This window comes from Schistocerca americana, chromosome X, assembly GCF_021461395.2.
Source record: "Schistocerca americana isolate TAMUIC-IGC-003095 chromosome X, iqSchAmer2.1, whole genome shotgun sequence".
NCBI lineage: Eukaryota > Metazoa > Arthropoda > Insecta > Orthoptera > Acrididae > Schistocerca > Schistocerca americana.
Window position 1 is genome coordinate 510,646,792 of NC_060130.1, and position 8,874 is coordinate 510,655,665.

At 41.1% G+C, this 8,874-nt stretch overlaps 1 non-coding gene across 1 annotated transcript; it reads left to right on the forward strand.

Annotated features, from left to right (window-relative positions):
• The first annotated feature begins 888 nt into the window (after positions 1 to 888).
• Trnaq-cug lies at positions 889 to 972 on the forward strand. The gene is given in 2 exon segments: positions 889 to 926; positions 938 to 972. It is a non-coding gene; the product is annotated as a tRNA-Gln (tRNA).
• The last annotated feature ends 7,902 nt before the right edge of the window (positions 973 to 8,874 follow it).

Here is an 8,874-nt window from a genome sequence, read left to right on the forward strand (position 1 = left end):
TGCATTTTGTTTTTCCTCACGGCTTAGAGGTCTGCGTCAGGTTCTAAACTGACATTAACAAGTTCTGATCCATTGCCTCTAGCAGAAAACTAGATGTTGCATGGTGTAAATCACGTTGTTACTGTGGCTAAGATAATGCGCCACACACACACAGGATGATTTTAAATAAAAGACAGTTACAACATAAGGAAACTGGAAGAGTTTGTCATCGTTGTGGAGAGTTTCCAAACTGCTGTCCGATAGTGACTGACGACTTCTACATTGAAACTCATCAGTCACAGTGACGGAATAGCTGATGGCTCTGCATTTCGTTTCGTCTGATTCTTTACATTGCAGTAATGTACGTGATTGCTATCCATCCCCAGAAGTTGTAATCCCTCCACAAAAACACTTTCTCCAACTCAAAGAAGCAATGTCAGTCAATCATTATGTGGTAAACAACAGCATTTCAGTGGACGGATGGGGTGGTAAAGACACCACTGATGTACTCTAATAATAAGCATCACAGTTGATAGTGGAAACAATTTTAGCAGTTTTACTGTAATTTCAACACTGAGCAATGCTGCAACAGCATGTTTCCCAATTTCAGTATCATAGCTAAACCGCCCCCTCTCTACTTTGCGAGTATCATTGCAAATGTAGATTGATGACTGTGCAGTATGTCCAATGACTGTTAATTGTCGAATGTATACATCATCAAAGTATACCACGCAGCGCTTTACGTATTTCTAACGCCTCGAGCATAGTGCTTAATTTACAATCTGTCTCTGTGCTGATGGGGTCACAGAGTATTCTCGCAGTCGTAGGGTAAAATTAGAGACTGAAAGACCCCCTTACACTGTCATTGACCAACCCACTCTGCAGCACCATTACTGATTTAATTTGCCGGCCTGTGTGGCCGAGCGGTTCTAGGCGCTAGATTCTGGAACCGCGCGACCTCTACAGTCGCAGGTTCGAATCCTGCCTCGGGCACGGATGTATGTGACGTCCTTAGGTTAGCTAGGTTTAGGTAGTTCTATGTTCTAGGGGACTGATGACCTCAGAAGTTAAGTCCGATAGTGCTCAGAGCCATTTGAACTATTTGATTTAATTTGCAACCGACCAGAAGTAGACTGCTACATTCCATGTCTCGTGAATGAATGGAGGTTGTCGAGTCCTTGCCCATCCAGGTACATTAGATTTCTCCAGATGCACCAATGTCGAGGGGGTTAGCACCCCTCATCGGTGTATAGTAACAGATTTGAAAGTGTTGTGATGTAATAGCAGACGATTAAGAAGAACAAGAAACGGGAGATTTTTATGCGTGATGGAGCTCCAGATGGATGGAGTTCGAAGCATTTTACGTAAATCAACTACGCTATCAACTGTAAAGTATTGTTCTAGAGTCTAGGATCAGTGCCTTGAAAGTACTGGTAAGAGAGATCACAAACACACGCACTTAAAACAGGCTATAATGTTCGGTTGCTTAAGTTTGCGGCCTATCAGTCCTGTTGAATATATTTCCAGCGTATGACATACATCCTTCTTGCAGGTTTCTCTACGATAAACTATGGTATCGAACCGTAAAACGAGCACAATACTTCCTTAAAACAGTGGCTCAGTGTGATACATGTCCAATATAGCTTTCCAGAAATGTACAGCATCCACTGTCCACATCTGATCACAGTTCAGCAATTATACTATGCCCACATCAGTCCTATATAAAATGCTCGTTAGTAACGGAGACTACCTCTTACAAGGAAACAGATAAACGCATACCAGCGGCATCCGACATGTGAAATTACAAGTCATGCCACCTCTAACTATGTAAAGAGCACATCTGTCAAGCAGATGTATACACAGGGGATTGTAGTGTCTCACATACACCTATCGCTAACTTAGTTATGAAACTGAAGTATCGATTTTACGCGTAAGATGCGACAGGAGAATGGAGTACATCGCATAAATTATCGTTCATTTAGAGGAATGTGTCACATTTCATCACATGTGAAATGGAAGTCCTCTGATGACCGAGAAGTTTACTGTTAACGATCGCAAATAGACACTGTTCTAAGACCCACACAGAACAACCGGTTGTATACAATTCGAATGCAGGCTATGTCACACATCAGACGTATCCTGACGGAAAATCAGGGGAAAAAATGGTCAAATGACCTGCAGCAACTTCTCCCTCCTTCTCTCCCTCTCTCTAGAATGAATCATCAGTCTACCATTAAATCGTACCTCGTTACAACTCCATCTCAACTGACCAATCCATCCACTCTATGTCATCCTTTAATGCAGAAGCAAGTAAGTTTAGAATCAGATGGTTCTCTGTCTTCCTGAAAAGCGCCAAATACAATAGTCAATTCACGCGTATCACTGTTTCCTCAATAGACATGCAATAGAATACTGGCTCAATGGAAAAAAAGTGACTGTTTCCCTGGTTCCCTTGGCTTCTATTTCGATGTTTTATCGGATACCTCTTGCTGTCACATGCTTGTTCCCTTGTACAAATTGTTCTGCTCCAAACAGAAGACATTCAAGTTCTTCCCCAATTTCCCTGCATTTCGGTGTAGGCCTATATTCCATCAATATATACGTTATTTTCCGCAGTTCTATCGATTTTTTATGTCAGTTCTACCCATGCAATCATGACATAACCTCTCATTCCATGTTCTAAAATTGTTTGTAAATGTAGTACAGCTGTCAACACCTAGCGCAAATGCACTGATTGGAAGGTATAGTATAGCACAGTACTTGATTGTATCCAGTCGCCTCCACCCCGCATATTCCACATTTGCAGAGTGACTGCTCTGTTTTCTGTATATCTGTGTATGTGCATGTGTCGCAGACACCGTTGGTTACCACATAATGATTGACTGACATCGCTTGTTTGTATTAGAGAAAGAGTTTTGGTGGAGGGACAACACCTTCTTGAGATGGATAGCACTGAAATGGCGATCATGTACATGACTACAATAAGAGGAATCAGTCGAAACGGAATACCAGAACTATCAGCTATTCCCTCACTGTGACAGATGAGTTTCAATGTAGAGGTTGTCAATCACTTTCGGACAGCAGTTGGGAAAGTCTCCAAATGCCGACAAACTCTTCCAGTTTTCTTATATTGTAACTCTCTTTTACTTAAAATCATCCTGTGTCTGGTGTGTTATTTTAGCCGCAGTAGCAACATGACTTCTAGTTTTCTGCAACAGGCAGTGGATCAGAACGTGTTAATGTCAGATTAGAACCTGTCACAGACCTCAAAGTCATGGTAGTAAAACAAAATGTATGGCAGTGTAGAAATCATGTTACAGCAGAAAAAAACAATGTTCCAAACAGCGATGCAAGGTCACAGGGAGTGTCTCTAGCGACTTCCAGCATAGTCTGTGGGATACGTTCATCCTCCAACAGTACAGGTCATGAAACATAAAACTGGTCTGTGCAGTGGATCGATAGCTGTAAAATTAATTGGATCGTTATATGTGCTCAGTGCCAGCACGTATGTAGTATTTGTTTGTAGTTTGCTGAAGCACCTCAATGCAGTAGCAAAATCCATGTCTTTCCCCCAGTTCCCGTACTGTCTTTTATACTAACTCGTGTTGTAGGAGCCGGCTTCATTTCCGTCAAATGGTCAAAACACAGTTCTGTCGCAGTAACTCAGCTTGGCCTGTTTCTACACGCGTTGTAGAAGGTGGTAGATATATCTTTCTCTAACTTGTACTCAGTTGCGACTTATATTGGGATAATCACATGGCGAAAGCTGCAGGGTCGGTAGCATAGAGACTGAGGGGTAGTTGCAAAATTCATAGGGGCTACCTAAAACCATGTTGGAATTTAACTGTATCAGATACGTTCGATGAAGGTGGCTCGTTTCTAGATATGAGAGTGCCAGAAATATGATTCACTAGTGGCTGTAATCATTAAAGGACTTCTCCATAGTATCCAACGCAGGTATGTTGTTGAATAGAAAGACTTGATTCCAAATCATAGACATCATTTCTACTGAAAGCGTAGCACTAGAGATCTGAAAAGCTAGTGTACATTTCTTACGACCTCAATCATCACACCATCTACTACTGTTTGCGATCCTTCTCAATCAATCATCGTCTATAACTCAGTGGATGTATCGCAGAACCTATGATGTGGCATCGAGATAGAATACGTTACAAATACTGCAGAAATATGTAGTGGAGGCGATGTGAAGGAGTTGCAGATAGCTGGTTCATACCACACCCCTTAGCCGATCACTTTCAAAATTCAGTAATTTTATTACAAGGGTGCACCATCTGTGACACATAACCACAATGCAGCTCTGATAATATACACTCTGGCAATCACTTTTTATACTGAGTGTCTTGGTATTTGTCTGGAAAAACCACGTCATTTGTAGGTAATGTCATATGTGGATTTATAAAGCCGGTATAGCTTTTAACATGGATACTTGCGTGCAGCTGTAGAACCGAGACTGCTTGTGATGGTAATATGATTGTGTTTTATTTAACATACAGCGGTCTGTAAGACAATCACGCCTCTCTTCCCAAGACACTGTGGTAGCACTAGCAAGAAAAGCTTTTGAGACATGTCCACCCATCATTGATTTTAGGCCAGTATTATTTTGTATCGCCTGCGATCAGTTACTGATGAAGTATTATCAACATGTGCAAAGGAAATGACTATGCCCAGTTGTAAGGATGGTATGGATTTGACATGGAGTACTGTGATAGCAAAGGGAAGAGTATGTCAAGTCATAAGAACGGTACCGATATTACTATTTCCAGAGTCACAGCCGTCAACAGGGTGTATTTTTGATACTACACTCATTGCCGAATGTCATTCAACTGAGACCGCAATCGTAACATTCAGTTGTAAGTACGAGGATAAAATATATATAAGACCGTTTTTTTTTTTTCCTATGATGATTCTGTCTGTTTGTGCTTGCCATGCGGCGCCCGGTGACCTGTGGTGGGAATGATTCACGTTTCCCATTAACAGTAAGAGCCATCCAAATGGAGAGGCCTGTTGCAGTGTTGGAATGTTGCTGACTTTACCGTGTTGACCTCTAGGCGTTGTCCTCTAGATGGACCAATAGCGAACTAATACTTAGTATGTGTTGGATAGCTTTCGTGATCGTGTGGAAATTTGAGAAGATTCCACATGGACATGTGTTTGTGCTGCACCGTTATTCCCTCCCTTGTAAATTGTTCGGTTGACTGCTCCTGCACATTTCGCGCCTTTCTTTAGTTGAGGGAACATCGATTGTGGTGTGTGCATTTAGCAGGTGAAAGAGAGGTGGAAGACATGTTTGCTGGTTTTCTAGACATGAGAAACACCTTAGTTGACTTTTAAAATTATAAATATGATTTGTAATCTGTTACATCACGAACATCGGTTTTCGAGAGTGGAAATATCAGTTTCTTCCATTTTTTCGAATTCTCACATAAAGGTCTTCACAGATGAGATACGTCTCTAGTTACTCAGTGGTTTACAGCATGCTCCACCTTGCTAAGGTTTTGGTTTTGTAGAGAAATAGTTTCCAGTCTATGTTTTCGGAATAATGTTGTGCGAGTGATTGTTAGGATGCTGCTGCATGCTTGATATTGAGAAGTAATGAGAAAATGCTATAACATTCTAGAAAACCATGCAAAATTACATATGTTCTTCTAATCCCAGAGTCTGAAGATGTGTATGGCGCAGGATAGAATTTGTATGTTTACTACATCAACACGGTACACAGCGATATATTTCTGGGTTGGAGATCGGTTTCACGCACTAATATTTAACACCTGTCATTAGTAGCGGAGCAGTGTCGTTCAGTAAGAGTCTTTCTGTATTGGACGATCTGTGGGCCACTTTGCAACGATTAATTGTTGGTGCACATGCTGCTGCTTGAATGTAAAGGTATCGTGGCTTATGTTCCGACATATGTTTGTGCGAAGTAATTAAACTGCTATTCACATAAAAACAAAAAAAACAAAAAACATATGTCTGGTCGTAATAGAAGGATAGATTGGACATGGTGAATTGTGATTTCAATGCACTGAGGAGTATGCAAACGTAAGTGGTGACAGATGCATTTTGTAAACAGCTGCCCAATATAGCAATTCAAGTGTTCAATTGGACCTGCCATAGTGCACAAATAGGATGGGCAATATGGCTGTAACAATACGTCCACTCATGGGCACCCCTCAACATTTTCCTTGTTGTTTTATCGATAGTGATGTTGATTACAGTACACCAACATGCATTCGTCATGTCTTTCTGAGCATGACGTCTGCGGGTGCAGTATTCATTATCACATAGTGCTGGACGCCTGTCGTTCATAGCACTTGTTTGAGAGAATCTCGGCAGGATGCAGCACCTTCCAGAAGCGCTGATTCGAAGACTTTGTCAGGTAATTTCCAAGGACTGAGGAGAATCGAGACATATAACTGGTGTGAGTGTAGGCATAATTTTCTTGGATGCTGTAGAGATGTAAAAGATGACTGTTCTGTTTGTGTGAAAAGTTTATATATTGCAGTCTAATGTTACTGTGGCTTATATTGTGGCATGACCAGAGAAAATGAATGTGTGTCCTACCGTGAGGGATGTATAGATTCAGCGCGTTGATAACTGCAAGGGTATGAGAGAGATTTTTACAAGGAAAATTATGTGCGCTATAGATATGGAGATTTGTTCCAGAACCACAGCTGTCAAGAGGAGACATTACCTGTACATCGATCGGTGTCAGACTGCAGCAGCGATCTTAATATTTAATTCTAGTTACACTTGTAAATATGTTCCTGGTTCCCAATATTCTTGTGAGTCTCATATTTATTTGATGAACTGTAGACAACTTTTGCAGGATTTAACTGTCAGTGCAATGTAGCGGTCTGTACAAAATAGTTTTACCGCTGGAAGTCTCGTCTGCAGAAAACAATGGCGGACGGTGCTCCCATACTGGCAGCAGCAGCAGTTTGGCAGGTAAATTCAGTGATGAACAGGCTGTCCCGTTAGGATCGCTAGGAACGATGTATCCTGTGCTATTCTGGGAAACATTGGAACATCTCTCTCTGTGCAGAGCCCACACTGCAGCTACAAATCATCATGGCAGCAATGGTAACTAGGTGAACACGTATATTGACAGGAGTTTCTCAGGTGTCAAGTACGAAAGAGATGCCGCTGCCTCATCCTTGCGGGACTCGAACTGACAGCTGATGACCGCATCCATACTTTGCGAGCACTGCTGGTGCACCTGGACTCCGGCGACGGTGTCTGGTGGTGGGATGTGTTTTTTGCTAGCGATCTTTTGTTTAAACTATATTCCATCGATTTCACCAACCAATAGAATGCTGTGAATTTAGAAAAACTACCCCATACATGTGAAGAATATCGACTTAATTAATTTGCATAATTTTTTTATAGCAACGTGGTGCTAGCTGTACAACAGTTAAGGGGAGGGTGTGCTTGAGTGGGTGACATGGATCAGAATAGCAGGTTAAGTGCAGAACAACAGATGAATTTCCATAATTTTTATGTTAAATGCAGCACAATAGTTTAAGGGGGTGGCTGACAAAGAAGAATGCCACAGAAATGTCGTTCACAAGCATGTGAAATTCGGAAAGTCTACCAGAAAATGGTAGGAGGACATAACTAATTGCTTAATTTGGTATCAAACGTGGTACAATAGTTTAAGGAAATGGGGGTGACATGGAAAACCACTTAACAGAACAATACGTTAAGTGCTGACAAAGGGCCGAACATTAAAATAATTAATGAAAAAGCACCTGTTTGCTCTTGTTCTACAGTACTAGGTTAAGACATCCAGAGTACAGTGCTGAACATTAGGTTATGCAACATGTTTGCTCCATGTAATCACTTCTTACAAGACCTACATGTTTCCCAACAGCAGAGAATGATGAGCAAGAGAAATCCAACCTCACAAACAGATTTTTTTTTAATAAATAAACATTACACCCTTGAATTTCCTGTTATGAGATCCTTCCTCTCCACTAGTTTCCATATATATGCCATACACTGCCTTGAATCCATTAAAACTTTTTAAATAAACAATATTTGACACATTGTTTAAATTTTTTAAACAATATTCCATATGCAGCAATCAATTTCCCTCAAAATGAATGATCAGCTGAGTCTTTTTTTCTGCCAATTTCTGTGAGGAAGGTGCGCTTACCAGAGGGGGAGAGGTTAAATAATTGATCAATTTAATTAACTAGTCAATTAAATTGATAAGAGTGAGAGGGGTTCTCCAATAACTCAGACCTGTAAGTCCACCTGTTGCAGCTAGAGGGAGGGGGTGGGTTGGAGTTGAGAGGGTGGGGGGTGGGGGACTGGACCAGGGGAACAATAGGTTAAGTGCCTATTAATCAAAAGGAATGAACCTTTTAGCAGAGCAATAAGTTTAGGAGCTGTCAATCAAAGGAGAATAATAGGATAAGTACATGTCAATCAAAGGAGAGCAATAGGTCAAGTACCCATCAATCAAAGGAAAACAATAGTTTAAGTACCTGCCAGTTAAAGGCGAACAATAGGTTTGCCCCTGAGTGCATACCTGCCCATTATGTAAGGAACCTGCACTAACAAAATGGACTGAAATGAACTTTGTGCCATTACTCTCTTAGCCTGTAGCCGATGCTCTACTTCCTGAGTTTGGAACATTCACTGTTTTTATTTTGCTTTTTTTTTACAGTTCAGTACACCTTCTTGCTGTTTTCATGCCTGTGTTCAGTTTTTTACTGGCTGTCCACTGGGCCCTTTTACACTAAATCTGAGGGGGGTGTGATGGCTATTTTCCTCTGTGAGAATCATGAGGGCTTCAAGCACATCACCATCGATAGTAGGGTTGTAGCATTTATTCATATTTCTGAAATCTGTTGATCTTATGATGAATCA